This window comes from Gymnoscopelus microlampas, assembly GCF_963454915.1.
Source record: "Gymnoscopelus microlampas genome assembly, chromosome: 11".
In the NCBI taxonomy this organism is placed as follows: domain Eukaryota; kingdom Metazoa; phylum Chordata; class Actinopteri; order Myctophiformes; family Myctophidae; genus Gymnoscopelus; species Gymnoscopelus microlampas.
In genome coordinates, this window is record NC_139948.1 from 28490145 (window position 1) to 28510144 (window position 20000).

Genomic DNA, 20000 nt, shown 5'->3' on the forward strand with positions numbered 1-20000 from the left:
CCATTTCTCTCTCTCTCTTTTTGTCTCTCACACACACACACACACACACACACACACACACACACACACACACACACACACACACACACACACACACACACACACACACACACACACACACACACACACACACACACACACTAGGGTTGTGGTGTTTAGGCATGCAGGTCCAGACCCTGTCATTGCTGGTGGAGTGTGTGGGCAGAAGTGGCGGTTCAGTTTTAGGCCCTGTGCTCTGGGTGAATGTAGAAGCCCACAGCTGTGGTGGTGGTGGGCCCATATATCTCAGGCCTGAACACGACAAGGGGCAGCCCCAGCTGGAATGCAGCGCAGGCATGCATGCACACAGACGCGATATATAGATATACTGTACTGTACAGACACAGGCTGACGCAGATACCAAGGAGAACAGACACATGAACATATGGACACACAAATATCATGCGCAGACATGAGCACGCGCTAACCACAAACACACGCACGCACGCACGCACGCAGGCAGGCAGGCACGCACACACACACACACACACACACACACACACACACACACACACACACACACACACACACACACACACACACACACACACACACACACACACACACACACACACACACACACACGCAAATGTGCATGCACAGTGTACTGTGTTTACACATAATGCAAGGACAACATACCCAGGCAGTGATGATGACTTGTACATACATGTACACGTGGTGTGCATTTGTGCACACGCGCACGTGTGAGTGTATGGTTATGGTGTGTAATCTATTGTGTGTATGCCGTATGTATGTTTGCTGTATGTAAAGCAGGGTGCATATCTGTATTATACAGCGCGGTGGTATGAATATGTATGCATTCCCCATGCTTGTGTATACACAGAGATCTCAACATATCCAGAGGCAATGCTTAATGCCTCAAAGTGAGAGCGCAGGCATCCAGGGATTTTCAAGTGCGCGGACTGAAACGTATACATGTTCGCATGTACTGAGCGTGACTGAGTCTGTGCGTGTGTCATGTCTCTATGTGTAGATGTGTGTGGGTACACAATTCCCCCCTCCCCCCAACCTGGTGGAATGATAGTCTCTATAACCCCCCCCCCCATCAACCCACCCACCCTCAAACGCCTGGATAAAGGAATGGAACAGCCTCCCCAATTGGGTTTCACTTAAGAGGTTTATTGGTATGTTGTTAAACATTCTGACCTTTTTTTATTTATTTTTTATCTTTAATGCGCTTAAAATGTTCCCAACCCTCCTAATCCTCACAGCTATCCCGCACAGATGTTCACTACGCTCATTTTATTGGACTTTATTTCGACTGAGTCATTTCGTCTTCCATCTCCACTTTCTTCTACACATACATCTCCATCTTACCTGGTTTAGTACTTTTCTAACCCCCCCCCTGTAAACAATACCTATTTCAGTTTTTAAGCAGGTGTTATAACTAGACACTTACGTAAGTTACTTTGTACAGTTTGAGGCTACATATGGTCCGATAGATGGGGCAGTGGTCACCTAAAGGTTAGAGGAGCGCTCTTGTGGCCTAAAGGTACCTGGTCCGGCAGGGAAAGGCGGAAGTGAAAAACCAAACCTCACCCCACCCTCAGCACCCACCGTTGAAGTGCCCTTGTGCAAGGCACTGAGCTCCAGTGGAGCTGCTGGGGTCAACAGTAAGACTGTGGCTGTATTGGGCAGCTCCCAGCGGTAAATGTTTGTAACTGTGTGAAGTCTCATTTATACTTCCTCGTATGATGGTGTGACGTACCACAAACCATTGTACGATGGGCTCATTAATGTGAAGCAGGGTGTTGCTGAAAAAGAGCACTCATGCATGCTCATTTAACCTACCCTGGATAAGTAATGGTTAAGGTCTAACAGAATTGGGCTTAGGGAAGTTAGTACATGGGTACAGAATACTTTTTCATTTCATCACTATTTCAGAGACATTTGTTTAATTGGACACAATCAGTGTAATACATATGTATTAGACGTAGAGATGTGAACCAAATTCAAGCCACATTACAATAATATGTTATGCACCATAAAATGCTGTCATTAAATGGACACATTGAGATTTGAATGCTGGTTGGGTATTTCACCGGACACTTGTCATATTCAGGAAAAATGCTTCTACATTTGTCCTCTGGTTTCCCTAAAAATGGCTTTTTAACATTGTCAGGATTCCTCATTGAGACTGTGGGAGCTAGCTAGCCGCAAACATTCAGCTAACAGTGAGCTTTGGTTTGAAATAGACATGCTAATGATGCTAAGAATTCGAACTGTTTTTAGGGAAATTGAAGGACGGCTGTAGAAGACCTTTTTCTCCCACCACAATGTGACAAGTGTCTGCTGAAGTAAAACTAACCACCAACAATTCAAAATGTCAAGAATCACATTCAGAAGACAAAAAGTGGAGATGTTCCATTGACAATTAAACTGAAACAGATTTTGCGGATTCATAGAATGTTTGAGCTTTCACATCCAAATGAGCTTCCCTTCATGGTAGCGATAACATAACTGAAGAAATGCCCATATTCCTCTGAAACCACCCTGGGCTCTGTCGCTGTACCCACAAAGCCAAGCCCATTCACTCTCAGTGAACCAGCTCCAGCATTCTGACATCATCAGTCTTGGCTCATTTGCTTTGGGAAAATCTTATTCATGTTTACAAATCTAGACTGAGCTTCCAAATTTCAGAGGAATAATATGTGAATTTTGTTTTCGGGATGGGTTAGCCCTGTAATGATCCTAGGCATCTGCCAGGCAAGCTGAATTGGCTGCCATCTTGACCATTAACCACTTGAACCCTGACGTCCCTATTTTGGGCATGTCATTATAGGAGAAAAATGTAATTTATTTTCAAACATAGCGAAAATAGCAGATCTGCAAGTTTTCAACGCGTCCATCGGGTATTTTCGCGAAATAACCGTGGTTAACCAGTTGGAAATTCTAGTGAGAACATTTTTCACTGGCATTTAAAACATATATATACCTTATTATCTATAGGCCTACTAAATGACCATCCTCAAATAAAACTACAGATAAAGTAGACCATCTATCCGATTATACACAGCTGATCTTAATTTCCTCACTGTCAATATAAAACAAAGTGAGGAGCAGTGAATGAAAACAGAGTGTAGTTCAGTAGAATATTTTGTATGTACTGTAACCACATGTGACGGCACAGCATGGGACCATGTGATTAATTGTGAAATGTGTTTCTGTGCTCGCCGGGTGCCGAACTGTGAAACTCGTGGGCGCGATGGCTATAAATACATTACGCATGCCAGTGTAGCTATGGATGCACATACGAGATTGTGCATAGCATATATAAATATATGTTTACGATACAGTATACACACACACAAAGGAATATACATATATATATATATATATATATATTCCGGGTAGCACATGTTGGGGTAGAGTTGGAGATAAGCGTGTGAACATGGCATCTGTGACTGACAGGCTGAGCAGCAAAGTGTGGGAGGGAGATGCCGCTTCGACATTCGTATGTGGGATCATGTGCGCGCGCTGGCGTGTGCATGAAATAACGCTATGTGGGAGGATGCGTGCATGTCATTTGCACTTGCGAGCATGTGTGTTTGTGTGTGTGTGTGTGTGTGTGTGTGTGTTGAGACGGAGTTGATTTAAATCGAGAGATAATAGTGGTTGTGTGGATGGATACATAATGCATCCGCCTTTTATGCCATTCTTTCTGTTCTTTATTTTATTTTTTTCTCTATGGTTTTCTCTCTCAAACATGTGTGTGAGCGTATGCACGCGCCCGTATGCCGCGGGGCCGAGCCCTGTGTGTGCCAGCGAGGAGCAGGTGTGGGGAGGCTGCCCCTGCGTTGCCCGCTGCCCATCTGCGTGCCCGTCTGTGGGCCGCCTGCACCCTCGCCGTGCCAACGCGCCACACAGAGCCAGGGGGGGAGGGGGGGATGGGGGTTGGGGGTTGGGGGGGGGGGGTTAGTGGAGGTGGGGGTGAGGCAGGGGTGAGAGGGACCTAAAGGGAATCAACCATGGGAGAGAGGAGAGGGCAGAGGGGTGCATGGGCGGAGGGGGGGTGGTGGAGCTGGCTCACTGCCCACGTACACCCCTCCATCGTTCTGTCTCTCCCTCCCCTCTAATCCCCCCCACACCGTTTCTTTTATCTTCTCTTTATCTGTGCCTATGCTGATGAGCCGTGATGTGCAGAGAGAGAGAGAGAGAGAGAGAGAGAGAGAGAGAGAGAGAGAGAGAGAGAGAGAGAGAGAGAGAGACAGACAGAGAGACAGAGAGACAGAGAGAGAGAGAGACAGACAGACAGAGTCTCTTAGATCTCTGCCTGTTCTCAGGGTGGTACAGTGCATTCCTTCCAGAGAAAAGCTGACTGGCTGATGCGATGTTGAATGATCATAAAGGTTCCCCAGTGATGTGAGGCCGGAATACAGAGCACCGCCCCATCAGACTGTCAGTGGTCTTTGAGAGGATAATGGTGACTTCTTCCACACAACATTCACTTGGGTTTCTTGTTTGAAGCATAACTGATTTTTCTACCTCGGTTTCTCCAGACAAACTCTCATATCAAACTTATTGATTCAAATGAGTTGTAATTGCGCCATTTGGCCAGCAGATGTCGCTTGCTGGCAGCGGCGCACCCAGAGGAACACATGCTGAAAAATGTGCCTCTTAAGAGAAGAGAGTGCAGAGGAATGGATAAGGTCTCAACTGAGGCTATACAGTCACTGATACCAGTTTAGAAGGATAGGGAGAGACAGAGAAAAAGAGAGAGAGGGTTCTAGAAAAAAAAGAGGGAAAGAAATGGAGAAGGAACTCCGAAATACAAAAACAGTCACGCTCTGAAAGAAAAGAAAAGAGCCGTAAGGGCTTAGGCCAATCACACTCAGGTAAAAAGTACAACCAAACACGAATTCTCAGCTTTTGGAACAGAAAGTAATACAAAAAAATGTGCCTTAGCTTTCAAGTTTCCAGACACAGACACCATTCATTTGTAATGGTAGATGACTGGGTTTCTTGGCTTCTTCCAGCTTTTCTTTATTTTATTTAATTTTTTCACGACCTTGATCACATCCGTAAAACATACTCAGTCCCTCCAGTCCACCAATAGCTCTGCATGGCCCCAGCTGGCCTGACGACACACACAGCCATATAAATACATGACGTATCAAAAAAAACACTCCCAAGTCTGTCCAAACTCTTTAGAACTGGAAGGATTGTTTAAACTGTGCTGATGATTTGTGTATATTATGTTTCATGCAAACAGAACCGAGTATAACATGTATGGCAATGAGGTTCATGGGCCTGAGTGAAAGACATGAGACAGCCTTCAGTACTGTGTGTTACAGTGTGTGTGTGTGTGTGTGTGTGTGTGTGTGTGTGTGTGTGTGTGTGTGTGTGTGTGTGTGTGTGTGTGTGTGTGTGTGTGTGTGTGTGTGTGTGTGTGTGTGTGTGTGTGTGTGTGTGTGTGTGTGTGTGTGTGTGTGTGTGTGTGTGTGTGTGTGTTGTGGGGGGTACAGTCTGGGTTTGAGTGGGAAGCATAGTCATGTGATGCAACTCTGTGCCAGGGAAGGGGGGGTCGGGGGTGAAAGGGGAGGGCGGGTATAGTGGATAAGCGGAAGAAGCAAAAAAAAGAGCCAGAGGACGAGCAAATGAAGAGACAAATTCATGAGAATGGAGAGAATCTGAGAAAGAGAGTGTGAGAGAGAGAAGAGGGAGAAAGAAAGTGAGTGGGGAATAGAGACAGAGAGACAGGAGAGTGAGAGGGGGAATAGAGAGAGACAGGGAGAGAGAGAGAGAGATAGAGAGAGTGAGTGAGTGAGTGAGTGAGTGAGTGAGTGAGTGAGTGAGTGAGTGAGTGAGTGAGTGAGTGAGTGAGTGAGTGAGTGAGTGAGGGATAGAGATATGGGGACAGAAAGAGAGATAGATAGAGAGGGGGACAGAGAGAGAGGGATAGAGAGACAGGGAGAGAGAGAGGGGGGATAGAGAGAGGGGGACAGAGAGAGAGAGAGGGATAGAGAGAGACAGAGAGAGAGAGAGAGAGAGAGAGAGAGAGAGAGAGAGAGAGAGAGAGAGAGAGAGAGAGAGAGAGAGAGGAGGGATAGAGAGAGGGGGACAGAGAGAGGGGGACAGAGAGAGAGGGATAAAGATGGGGGAGATAGGGGGTAGAGAGATGGGGGGGTAGGGAGAGAGAGAGAGAGAGAGAGAGAGAGAGAGAGAGAGAGAGAGAGAGAGAGAGAGAGAGAGAGAGAGAGGGGGGGGGGGGGGGGCTTTAGGGGGGAGATTGTGAGAGCTGTGGGAATGTTTTGCCAAGCCAAGAATGTGGAGAGCAGAGAGAATAAAAGAAGAATGAGAGAGAAAGAAAGAGAGACTTGTTGGCAGAGCAGGGAGGAGAGGAGAGGAGGCGAGGAGGAGAGGAGAGGAGGGCACAGGAGTGGGGGTTGTGGGTGAGAGCAGTATACAGTGGGCACCACTGAGTAGACGGCCCCTGAGGGGTTCATACATGATCAAACTCCACTCTACAGGGGACACGAGGAAAAGCAAACACACGCGCGCGCGCACACACACACACACACACACACACACACACACACACACACACACACACACACAGATGCACGCATGCGACCGCACAAGCACTAACACACGCGCACACACACACACACACACACACACAAAAACAAAATTGTATGCACACAGAGACAAGCACACTAACAGATGCACACACTGGCTCAAATATAGGCACTAAGAGGCAGTGCCACAAATTGCCAACACTGAAACCACACACACACACACACGCGCACACACACACACACACACACACACACACACACACACACACACACACACACACACACACACACACACACACACACACACACACACACACACACACACACACACACACACACACACACACACACACACACACACACACACACACACACAAAGGGCCATGAAAGTGAGGTGGCGTGCTGTGATATGAGCTTATCAGTGAGAGGGGGAGCATGGTGACCTGCCACTCAGACTGCGTCTGTGGGCATGTGTGTGTGTGTGTGTGTGTGTGTGTGTGTGTGTGTGTGTGTGTGTGTGTGTCCATGTGCATGTGTTTGTTGCAGGAATGCAATGGGAGCTGGAGTGTGAACTTGTGAACTTTTGGCCAGGCGTTCCATCATCATCTTTGGCTGATCCTATACCCTGGGGCACCAGAGGGCACAAGGCAACATCTCAGTATGTTAAAATAATGGTACAGTGATACCATACCATGATATAAGCTGGATTGGTTGATGCCTCTATTTTAAGCCATGTTGCCAGGTAAATTAACACAGGATTTGACTGTGTACCAGGCCTGGGGGAAATAATTATTAGGATTTGTTTTATCCTCAGTTAATTTAAAGCTGAGAGAATGTGCAGGACACTTGAGAGATAGCCTTGCAAATAATTTGGTGTGATTGTCTAAGCTTTTTGGCATTCATTACGTTGTACTGTGTGGCTAACCACACCCTCTGGTACACCAATAGGATTAAGACAATCACTAATTACCTTAAAATGAAATGTTTTCTTTTTTTTTCTCTTAAAGCTAAGCATTCTTGCAATGCAATGTCCTACCTGGGATTCAAACCCATGCAGGTTTCCCCTGTGGGAGACCAAACTTCTACTTCTCGTCATGGGTCACACTTGTCCAAGGGAGCTATTGTGCTTATGATCTTCAGGCAGTACTACTTGTCAATCAGTGTCCTACCTGACACAAGGGTGTACATTTCTCTATGGAAGAGTAGGGAGACCACCTCCAACCACTGTAGATGTGATAGCTATATTGTATTAACATACTCTACCGCACAGATTGGTTAAGATAATGTTTTATTCATTAAAATAAGTTATTTCTTCAGTAGTTCTTCAGATAGGAGAATGTGGGCGACAGACAGGAAACCAAGGGCAGAGTGAGGATACAAACTATTGTGCGAATGCTGCAGCTCTTTATGCAGCTCTTTGTTCAAAACAATAGTTCCATCCAAGCTTGACACCAAGCTTGTGAGAAGTGTAAGGAGAGGAACCTGTGACTGACCCTCTCCACTGTGGCTATCTCTCCTAAGTGTCCTGACCTGGGCCTGGCTGCACCTGACCATGTGCAGCTGGATACTGGTCTTCCTGTCGGGCCATTAGGTGCTAAGAATGGGCAGTACCCTGTCCAAACCACTGATCCTCAACATGGGGTTCCTTAGGGCCAACATCACTGTCAAGTATGTTGACGACACAACAGTGATCATCAACGGCAGGGATGAGGTTAGATCACTGACACAGTGGTGGCGTGAGAACCGCCTCGGCCCTCAACATCCAAGAAGACCAAGAAGCTGATCATCGACTTCAGGAAGCAGAGAAGTGAGCGCGCCCTGTCTCCATTGATGGTGTCACAGTGGAGAGGGTCAGTCACAGGTTCCTCTGCTTACAGAAGTTCAGCGAGAGCCCCCGCATCCTCAGGACGTTCTACAGCAGCACCCTCGAGAGCGTCCTGATGACCTGCATCATACATGATGTAGTATGGGAACGGCACCGCCCTCCATCACAGACTGCTACATACAGAGGGTGTATGTAGCACATCATTGGAGGTGAGCTTCCCTCCCTCCATAACGGTGTGGAGCCAAAGCAAAATGGGTTATAAACTCATTGACTGCCAGAGTTAAAACATTGTCTATAGCTGCCCTTGCCAGCGATTCGGAGTGTTTTCACTAACCTTTCGAAAAATCATAGAATATTTTTCTTCACAGTGATTCACCCGCCGATCGCTTCAAAAGACGTAGGGTAGAATCGGAGAAAAAAGCTTGTGCCGCCGCGATAATCCATTCCTTGGTTATTGGCAGTTGAATGTAGCTTGTTTTGCCAGAAAGCAACAGAAAGCAGAGAAAATTTGATTTTTATAAATGCTATAATACTAAACGAAACCAGCTCCATTTTGTTGTGATCACGTGATCTTTGGCTGTGCTCTTCTTCGTCATCATCATCCTCATGATTCACAGGCGGCTGAACAGTGCCCTTTAGCGTAAACCATTGAAAACACCACACATTCGGGCCGAGTGTACTCGTCAATGGCAGTCAATGTTACTGCGTTGCCTATTTCTCACCTCAAATGTTTTCAGAAACATATTCTAATATGCTGTCTAAGTTTAAAAGGAGAAAGTTAGTAACGCACCGTCCAGCGGCCATCTTGTTGAGATGTAGCACCGCCCTCTAGTGTCTTTGTGTGGAAGAGGGATTGACAGGGCCCAGTCATCATATTATTGGTTGAAATTGGTTACTACCTTACATTTTAGTTTGACACGGCTTTTGGGGGCTTTTCATTTGGCATATATTGTAAACTATGCCTCCATTATGACCACAGATATGCTCTAAAAGTGTGAAAAAAAATCATTTTTCATTTCAGCAGGACTTTTAAGGTCTTTAACCACCCCACCCACAATCTGTTCACACTTCTACCATCAGGCAGGCTGTACCGCAGCATCACAGACTAACAGACAGTTCCCACAGCCAGGCCATCAGGCTGCTGAACAGGCACTGAGCCCTGCCGCACATGTCTGTGCATTAACCACTTCAACCCTGAGGCATCCCTATTCTGGGGGGAACATTCGCCGAAAATAGCCGATTGACAAGCTCACTACGCGTCAACATTTTTGGCGAAGGAATTTGGTGTAGAGGGAATAAAAGAGCGGACCAAGGAAACAGCTGACCCCGGTCAACTAAATGAGTTTACTAAGTATATAGAGGGTTTAAGTGCTTAACTTTATGTCCTGTACTGTACCTGGTGCACTTTTGACCGTATACTGACCTTTCTGGTTTCTCACACTATTTTGCAGGTACATAGACCTGCCTTACGTTGATGTACTGTATACACACATATGCTCATACATTTTTATGTATATTTGAATAATAAGCACACAGTTGCACCTGCTGTATATTTCACTACATACAGTAAGTACCTCAGCACCATTCCTGGGCCTATATGTACCTACAGTACAGTATACCTTTTATGCATTTATGTTTTGAGAGACGCGAGAGGCAGATTGGAACTCGGGTCACCGGGCTCACAATGAGCATATGGTCTACAGTATGTACTAACAGGCTGAGCCACCAGGCACCCCCAATTGCTATTTTAATGTTACTACACACTAACATCCTCTGTCTTAATTTACCCATTTGTAACTGGCAAAGTGTACAAATGCTGTACAATTGTATACTGTACTCTCAGAGTAAAATTTTGGATTTCATGGTTTACCTGTGTATATTGCGTTGTGTGAAAAGTAACATTGGAATGGTGCACGCATCCTGAGAAAAGAACACATGTTTTGTGTCAGATTCCACTTTGGGGCATGTGGCATTGTGACTTGTTTCAAGGTGTTATTAAATTCATGGTAACACCCAACGATGATGATGGGAAGTCATCGCGGAATGCGATGTCGCTCCCCCGTGTTCATATGCTGTGACAATGTCGTAATGTTATCTCGATAGAATTACAAGGCAGGTCCGTTCGTATACGACGCTGTTCATTTAACACCCCTTGATCCTTCAGCCCAATCCAGTTTGGACCCAGAAAGTGCTAACGATTTTATTTTCGGGTTTGTGAACTATGCAAATAAATGCTCCCAATTCTATCTGGGGCTTGGAGGACGTGTTTTACGAGGGCCGTAAAACTCCACACAAACACATAAAGCAGGCTTGTAAAAATAATGTGTGCTCTGCATAACTGCTCATTTGGACTAATGAATTAGGGGAGCGATGAATGGCCGTGTAAAAGTCCACATCCTCTCTGGGTGATGCCAATGGGGGCATAATGGATGATGTGCATGATTTGTGAGTGTGTGGCCGTGTGTGTGTGTGTGTGTGTGTGTGTGTGTGTGTGTGTGTGTGTGTGTGTGTGTGTGTGTGTGTGTGTGTATGCTGCTTGTACCGCTGGTGTTGTGACCGTCCAGTGTCAAATAAGGATTATTCAGTATAGAGCCACACACACACACACACACACACACACACACACACACACACACACACACACACACACACACACACACACACACACACACACACACACACACACACACACACACACACGTACGTAATGTACACAGCACACACACACACACACACACACACACACACACACACACACACACACACACACACACACACACACACACACACACACACACACACACACACACACACACACACACACACACACAAATGTGTCGTTATAGGAAAAGCCTGCCTCTAACTTTCAACAGAATCAACTAAAGAAAAGACAGACAGACAGACAGACAGACAGACAGACAGACAGACAGACAGACAGGAAGAGCATGAGAGTGACATATGAGGCTTCAGAACAAACAATCAGTCAAATAGTCATATAGAGATAGGAAGGCAACCCTTGACCACCAGCTGTCTGGGAGTCACCGCCCCGCCCAGCAGCATTTGTCAGTCTGTGTCCCCAGACGAACCCAAGGGTCAGTGCCACCCAGCACAGCCCTGTATTTGTGTACAGTGTGTTTTGTATGTGTGCAAGCATTGGATTGTGCCCCCCCCCTTCCTCAGTGTGTGTATGTGTAGTTGTGTCTGCGTGTATTCCAGTATTTGTGTACATGCTTGCGTGAATGCGCGTACACTCTCCTCCTATCTGTGTCAAAGCTGGCTTTATCTCCTGGGCAGATAAGGTTAGTAAACAACTGGTCCACTCTAAATACAGAAGCTAGCCTAGCCTTAGCCCTGGCAAACTGGCAGACAGGTGCCCCGGCCTACTGCCCTTTGCAGCTGTTCCCCGGTATCAGTCCCATGGCACTGGGACAAAAGGTTCAGGCGAGCCCCAGGCTCAGGCCAAAGCCTGTTCCAACCATTACACTGATGGCAAGACTGGGAAGTCATTCTGTCCTAATAGGTTTGCTAGTACTGCTAGCAGTTTCAGATCACGCACACATTTTGTTTGTATAGGCTTTTATAGTATAGGGGAATAATGCATTACAAACAGCAGTGTAGTTTTATATTACATTGTGTGTTTTGTTTTCCACATACAGTACATACAAAATGTGATCCATGGTATAAGCAGACATAGAAGCCTAGTTCAGCCAGCCTATTCTTTCACTCAGCATCTTTACCTCTCGCTCTCTCTGTTTCTCTCTCTCTGGGTCAAGCTGATAATTGGAGATTTATTATCTCCATCTATTAGCACAGATCAAGGCTATAAAACCTTCCAGCTTCGCGCTCATCAAAAGCAGCTTAGTGATAAGTGATTAGAGGAGTGTCAATTCACTTAGTGCATTGCTACACCTAATTCATAAAAACAATCATCAATGAATAGAGTTGCCATCATTAGGCCTGGGACAATAACCGCATTACTGCAATACCGCTGGTTATGTAATGCACATGTTAATGTACAGTATGTGATGCATTATGGGTTGAACTCATCACCGCAATGAAAACATTTTTTCTTTCTTTTGGGGATTTTATATATGATGTGTGACATGAAATGTAAGTTTTACCATAAACACAATCATTGTTTAGTTATCATGATTAATTGTATTCCATCCTATGTTCAAGGGTTTCTGGAGAAACTAAACTTTTCAGTTGATCGTCACTTCACCTTCTCGTGAGGGGAAGGGCATGATGCAATTATGTTGGAAAGCTGACATTCTGACAATTGATCTCACAAAAACACGTTAAAAATCAATCGCAAATCGTCTGTTTGCTATTCTTTCTGCATGTTTTCTCTTTGCTGAAAATAGCCAATATACAAGTTTGTAAAAGCTTGTGAGCTATATATATGCTATTTTTTTGCAGAATGATCACTTATTATGACATGCCCAGAATAGGGACACTAGGGTTCATGTGGTTATAGAATTCAAACATTATACGGTTACAAGAGCCCCTCTCTGCCATCATAGGCCATTTTGTTTGAGCTGCTGTGTTGGAAATAATTTGGTTTTGAATAAGTTCATGGCTGGTAAAGGTGAGGTAAACCGATCACAGTAACAAAAATGTCTTACTGTCACAGCCTTACCCATCATCTAATCTCTATGTGCACCGTCTCTGTGTGGCGCTCTCTCAATGTTAATCTTGATTCACGTACAACATGAACAGAAAATAGATAGGGGTGGGGGGTGATGAAAAGAGAAAGAAAACCCTTAAAAACTAAAGTAAGAATTAACGCTGTCAGATAAGGAGCAAGAATAAGCACAACCTTCATCCAACAACATGAGGGGAAGATACTATCAATAAGGACACAGCCAAAATAGTTTAAATAAATTCACTTCCTCAGAATAAGCTCCCACAGGCCCTCTAGGAGCTTGTGGAATCAGTGTCACGCTGCTCAACTGACGGTGGAGGGCCGGCAGCGAGCCTCGAACCGGGGTCCAACCGGGATTTTTCTGCTCTTGCAGAAGTCAGAATTGGAACGGTTTAGAAAGGTTACATCCTTGTGTGTCATGGCAACCTCCCTATACACCAAAAGATGACTGCCACAGAATTGTGAATGTGTCCTGGAGCTGAGCTGTCACAGAATGCTGACAGGGCGTGAGACTCACAGTTCAACTGTTCAAACACATCTGCCAGCAGAGTGTGGGAATCAACATAAAGGATGTCTCTGCCGTGGTAATGCGTCAGCTCTCTGGGTTTTCAAGCACCGTGCCGAGTCTGCCGACGCTAATTTCCACGACAACACTATCAATCACTCTGGCTCTCTTAATGTCCCCGTCGAAGGACTGTTTGATTTGATTTACATTGAACTGTCAATTCCTTCCCCCCCGTTCTGCCCGTGCGTTCAGCAGTCTGTACAACCTACAGACTGACGCGCGTGCATTCGGCGGCGATCTGAAATGCCAATGCGCAGACTGCCGTTCTGCCAGTGTGTTCCGCGCCGATCCAAGACGCCAATGCACAGACTGCCGTTCTGCCCGTGCGTTCGGCGCCGATACGAAACGCCAATGCACAGACTGCCGTTCTGCCCGTGGCTCTACACTATAACATGGAGAGGATCTTCAGGTTGGAGGAGCCGAGCAGAGAGGAGCCTGCATCTGTTTGGCAGCCGCTCAGAAATGTCTAGCGTTTCACACTACGCCTCTGGGATTACTGGCCTCAGCCAGAAGTTTATGAAAAACAGAGAGAGATAGACGTAGTGAGAGGGAGAGAGACAGACAGACGGATGGAGTGAGAGAGACAGAGGTAGACGGGGGAGTTAGCGAGGGGGGCTAAGCAGAGGAGGGTTGAATGAGACGAGAAGAATGAGCAAGATGACATGAGAAGACAGCAAGAGAGATAGCGTTGAGGAGGGGGCCAGACAGCTGAAATGAGAAAGGGGACCAGTTTAGATTCCATGTTTTCCATTCTGCCTGCTGCGTGGTGCACCGGTTTCTCCTGTGGCCCCCGAGGAGCCTGCAGGGCCCCTGGTGTCTTATGCCAGTGGATTCAGGTGAGGAGCAGGTGCAGTGGGACGCCCCACGCTCATGCTCGCGCACACACGCACGCACGCACAATCCGTATGGGCACATACGCATGCAAGCACACGTTAGGTACAAATACGAAAACAGAAGTACAGAACAGTATACTGTACACACAGGCTGTGGTACAGTACAGTAATTATGCACCGAGAACAATGGACAATGGATGTAAATCTATATGTGTGTGTGTGTGTGTGTGTGTGTGTGTGTGTGTGTGTGTGTGTGTGTGTGTGTGTATGTGTGTGTGTGTGTGTGTGTGTGTGTGTGTGTGTGTGTGTGTGTGCGCGCGCGCGCGCGCACCGTGCACGCATGTGAACATGTTCCAACAGCACACCTGCCTTTGCGCTGCCGCACACGTGTGCATTTGCACGCACGGACTGTGTTGCTGCGTGGCGGATGTTACATGCATGCAACCACGTGTGAGTATATATATATATATATATATATATATATGTGTGTGTGTGTGTGTGTGTGTGTGTGTGTGTGTGTGTGTGTGTGTGTGTGTGTGTGTGTGTGTGTGTGTGTGTGTGTGTGTGTGTGTGTGTGTGTGTGTGTGTGTGTGTGTGTGTATATATATATATATATACTGTATATGTACGAAGTGGACATGTGTCTGCGTTCATGGGAATAACATGTGACAGCAGGCCCTGCCTTCATTCAAGCCCCCTACATCCACCCCATGCCCCCCCCCCCCCGCCCCCCCCCCCCCCCCCCCCAGCGCTGTAGCGTTCGATTCGGCCTCCGTCTCAGCTGTCACCAACGTCCCGCACTGTCTGTCTCCTGTCAACCCCCGCTGAGAAAATATGCCCCGACGCCACAGCCATAACATACGGTACGCACATATACATACTGTATGCACAGATGCGTGACACGACGCATGTGCACGCATACATTTATCGCAGACGCTGATTCGATACACAGTGTAGCGCAGATATTACCAGAGACAGCGACATGGACAGACAGACAGACAGACAGACAGACAGACACACAGACACACAGACACACACACACACACACACACACACACACACACACACACACACACACACACACACACACACACACACAGTAGTCAGATGAATGTGCTTTGTGTTTTCGCTGTGCAGCCAGTGAATGGTTGTTATGATAAGGAAAACGGACAGAGAGGGGAGGTTAAGCTGTTTAAAACACCCATACAGTAGTGCAGCTCTGGGATTTGGGAATGAAGTATAATAGTTTCAATTATTTAGAACGTTTTCGTGGGGCTGCCAGCAGGAGCGGAGGTTCACACAGGGGACAATGCAATGAAAAAGGAACATAAAGTAAAAAAATGTTTTAAAAAAAACTAAAAAAGATACCATCCTGTTTCCATATTACTTTTTCTCCCACAGGGAAAAGCGTCCGAAAATCAATATCCGTTGTGTACACTGTAAAGTCATGAGTGTACAAATCTGTGCAGAGAGTACAAAGAGTGTACAAAATGAACCATTTGTACGCTTTCTGAGTTACAATTTCATAAATCGCTTTATGTTTAACCTCATGTACACGGCTACACGCTGGTTTTATGTTATGTATTTATGAACGTATGTAGATATCTCAGATTTTGTGTTCTCTTTAACATCGTTCTTTACTGTTTGACTTTTCTCCTTGTTCTCCCTCTCCCTGTTCCCCCTTCTTTTCCTTCTTCTCCCTTTCTGAAAACAACAAAAATGATGGAGCTCACTGTATACGCAAAAAGCTAATTTCACCCAGTTCTTTACCCCTGCAAACCTGTGATCTGACAAAAAAGTTGATTCTTGATTCTTGATTTCGATGAATTGATAAATAAACAGTCAGTGGTGTAAAGTAACTAAGTACATTTACTCAAGTACTGCACTTAAGTACAATGTTGAGGTATTTTTTACTTTACTTGAGTATTCCAATCTTCAGTACTTTACCTTCTACTTCACACTCTACTACATCTCAGAGGAAAATATTGTACTTTTAGTCCACTACAATTATTTGAAAACTTTAGTTACGAGTTACTTTGCAGGTATAAATTATTACATTATAAGACATACACTAACCACTTTAGCCCTATTTTATACCTAGGCTATTTGAAAATAGCCGATCTACAAGCTCACAACGCGTTGCATTGCGCTTTGCATGAAAATGCACCACGGCATACTGCAGCTCGTATCCGTAGGTCGGTATAATGAAGGAGGCAACCCCGCAGGTCACTATCTTTACGCACAGATCTCATTAGCTCCATTGTGGGCCGAGGAGGACTGAGGGCACGCTCAACCAGTGGAGTGATCGTGGAAAAGTATTTACCGTGGACCTCAAGTGGTATTATGTGGCGTGCCTGTTACACGGGGACTTGGATCGAGTGTCAGACCCTCCTCAGCGAGAGTGCGTACTGAGCCAGACCAGAGGGAGGGGAGGTGGCAGCGTGTTTATTTTACTGTGGGCCGTATCTGGCCAGCATTATCTCACACTGAGGAAGGAGCGCCGTAAACATTAGCAACACAGCCCCGCTCTGGCAGCAGGAAGTGGGCCTGCCTAGCTGAGAGAGCAGGAAGGAGCTAACTTACACAAAAAAAAGTGCTACAAGAGAAAAAAAGAAAAATCTTTTTTTGTAATTGTGATAATGATAATAGTAAGTAAGTAAGTAAGTAAGAAAGTAAGTAAGTAAGTAGGTAAGTAAATAAATAAATACATTTAAATAAGCAAAGCAATCGGAATACAGGCGCTATTTAGTAGTTTTCAGGAAAGGGTCAATGCTAAATAAAAGGGCAAGCTTTCTGAGGTTTAAAAGAACTGTCATGGATCATGGGGTCGGGCAGAGGACTGACAGAAGCTGCAGCAGAGCTGCTATGGGATGCTGCTGCTGAGGTACATATTCAAGCTGGAACTGAAGCTCACTCGTCATGCAGCAGTGGACCAGCCAGCACAGTGGACCAGGCAGCACAGTGGACCAGGCAGCACAGTGGACAAGCAAGGCAACTATGATGACCATACATATTTTCAAACACCCGAACCGGGACCCATAACCAGTTAAACCAAATTACAAAAATAACGAATCTACAAGCTCACAATGCGTCACATCGCGATAGTTGCGACCTTGTAGATTTTGTAAACTTTTGTTAACTTTAAAAACAAATATTTTAGCTCTCAAAACAAGCATTATTATTTGAACTGTGGTGAAAACTGGGACAATTTGGCAGTGAATGATACATTTGAGTGTTTTACAGATTGGGATTTGGGACACCCAGATTGAAACGGGGACAATCCCGGTAAAACCAGAACGTCTGGTCATTGTCAGCGCAGCGGGGCAGGCAGCACAGCGGGGCAGGCAGCACAGCGGGGCAGGCAGCACAGCGGGGCAGGCAGTGTAGTGCACTGGTCCGAGCTGTGGGCTTTGGCCTCTCTGTGGTCTGCAGTGTTATCATACAAAGGGGAAGGGAGTGTGTTGTAATGGCCATAACAGAGGGAGAAGCCATATCACTTCAAGATGCTTTCACAGGAAAGCGCAACAAACACTGGTGGTGAAGTTTTCATAGAGCCGCGTGGCCTAAACAAACCACTCACCGATACAGTCACGCAGAGCAGGGGAGAGAGTAAAAGAGAGAGAGAGAGAGAGAAAGAGAGAGAGAGAGAGAGCGAGAGAGCGAAGAGAGGGAGAGAGCTGGAGAGAAAATTAAAATGGCGTCTCTGTTTGAGTTGAGAAAAAGAGAGAGGGGGGATCTGCTTTTTTTTTTTACTTTAATCAGAAACAGAGGCGCTACTCAGTGGAAAAATTATGACGAAAAGCAAAGTTTACATGAGCTAAAGGCAGAGAGCGGGAGAGAGAGAGAGAGAGAGAGGGAGAGGGAGAGAGAGAGAGAGAGAGAGAGAGAGAGAGAGAGAGAGAGAGAGAGAGAGAGAGAGGCAGAGACAAACAAACAGACAACTACTGACCAACAGCTGCGCAGCACTTCACTGACAAGGGGAAAGTTGAGAGAGAAAGAGAGAGGGAGGGTATTTCAATGGGAAGCACAGAGAGAGGAGTCTGTTTGAAAGACACACACACACACACACACACACACACACACACACACACACACACACACACACACACACACACACACACACACACACACACACACACACACACACACACACACACAGTGTGAGAGCACCCACGTTACAAAAATGGAAAGTCTGCATTTCAGCACAGTATGGAAATGTGGTCCTCATTTCATGATTCAATTCCTGCCCCCCCCCCCATCTCTCTCTCTCTCTCTCTCTCTCTTTATTTCTTTCTCTCTCTTTCTCTCTCTCTCCCTTTTTCTAACTACCCCTACCCCTTGCTCCCTCACTCTCCTCTGCAGCTGCAGCAGGGTTATAAAAGCCTGTTAAAACACAGGAAGACCAGTAAAAAATGGATGAAAAAAAAATAGCATGGGAGGGGAGGGTTGGGGAGGACTCGGGAGAAAGGAGTGAAAACTTGATAGAAGAGAGTAAAGAAATGAAAGATGAAAGTCCAAACAGAAAGAGAAGCGGAGATTTTGCAGATGTGTGAATGCACTGGCTTTGATCAGATGTACTTTGGGTACAGATTGAAATAAGGAAAACTTCATGAGAGTTCGCAGCGCCGTTTAGACGACGGGCCTCTTTTTGGACGACCAACTGCTGCTTTCCATGAAACCCAACAACCGCAAAACAACTGACAACTCGGGTCAGTCACGGCGAGGCCGCGTCAACGTAAACATCCTGAACGACCTCATCTGGGACTCATACAGTACAATCAAAAAACTGCAACTAACTACTAACTACAAGAGTCACGCTGCGACGCATTGTGAGCTTGTAGGTCAGCTATTCTTGGCGTGAACTGTCCAAGTGACATTGAAGTCACAAGAGTCTCATCGCTTCACCCGACTTTTGACGTTTGACCCCTCCAGTGGCGACTTCCCCTGTTTCTCTGGCGTTCACACCTCCTGCAGGGGGTACTGGGACCATCCCACCGTCCCAACCCATACCAAAATATCCTTCACTCCAAACTCACATTCATCTTCTCCTCATCCCTTCATTGCGTGTACCGATTGATCGATTGATTGATTGATTTAACACTGTATTAGAAGCTTTGGAATACAGTACGGCAGTACAGTAACAAAAGCTATGTTAAAAGCATAACACAAAAAGCACCAGGGGCTTGTTTCCATTGTGCTCCATTGTACTCAATTCAACTGTACAGTAATAGACACAACTTTTCAGGACCGGGGGACACCCCCTTCCTCCTACCATGCTTAGAGGTCTAAGCCCTGCAGCTTTACATCTTACAACCCCCCCCCACCCCCACACACACACACACAACCCTGGCTCAGTCAGGACTTGTGGCCGGGAGAGATTCAACATTTAACGTGAAGAAGCCAGAGAAGCAGGCTTCTCTCTCTGTGCGGTAAATAACACAACCTCTGCTGATGATACGTGTGTTCATCCCTGAACTCATCCCATAACTCTTATAATATACACATGTAATCGTGTGTGCGTGTATATATATCTACATGCACACACACACGCGCA

The 20000-nt window shown here is 46.0% G+C and overlaps 1 protein-coding gene across 13 annotated transcripts in view; it reads right to left on the reverse strand.

Annotated features, from left to right (window-relative positions):
- nfixb (nuclear factor I/Xb) overlaps nt 1–20000 on the reverse strand; it is a 165856-nt gene that overhangs the window by 43816 nt on the left and 102040 nt on the right. The window lies entirely within an intron of this gene.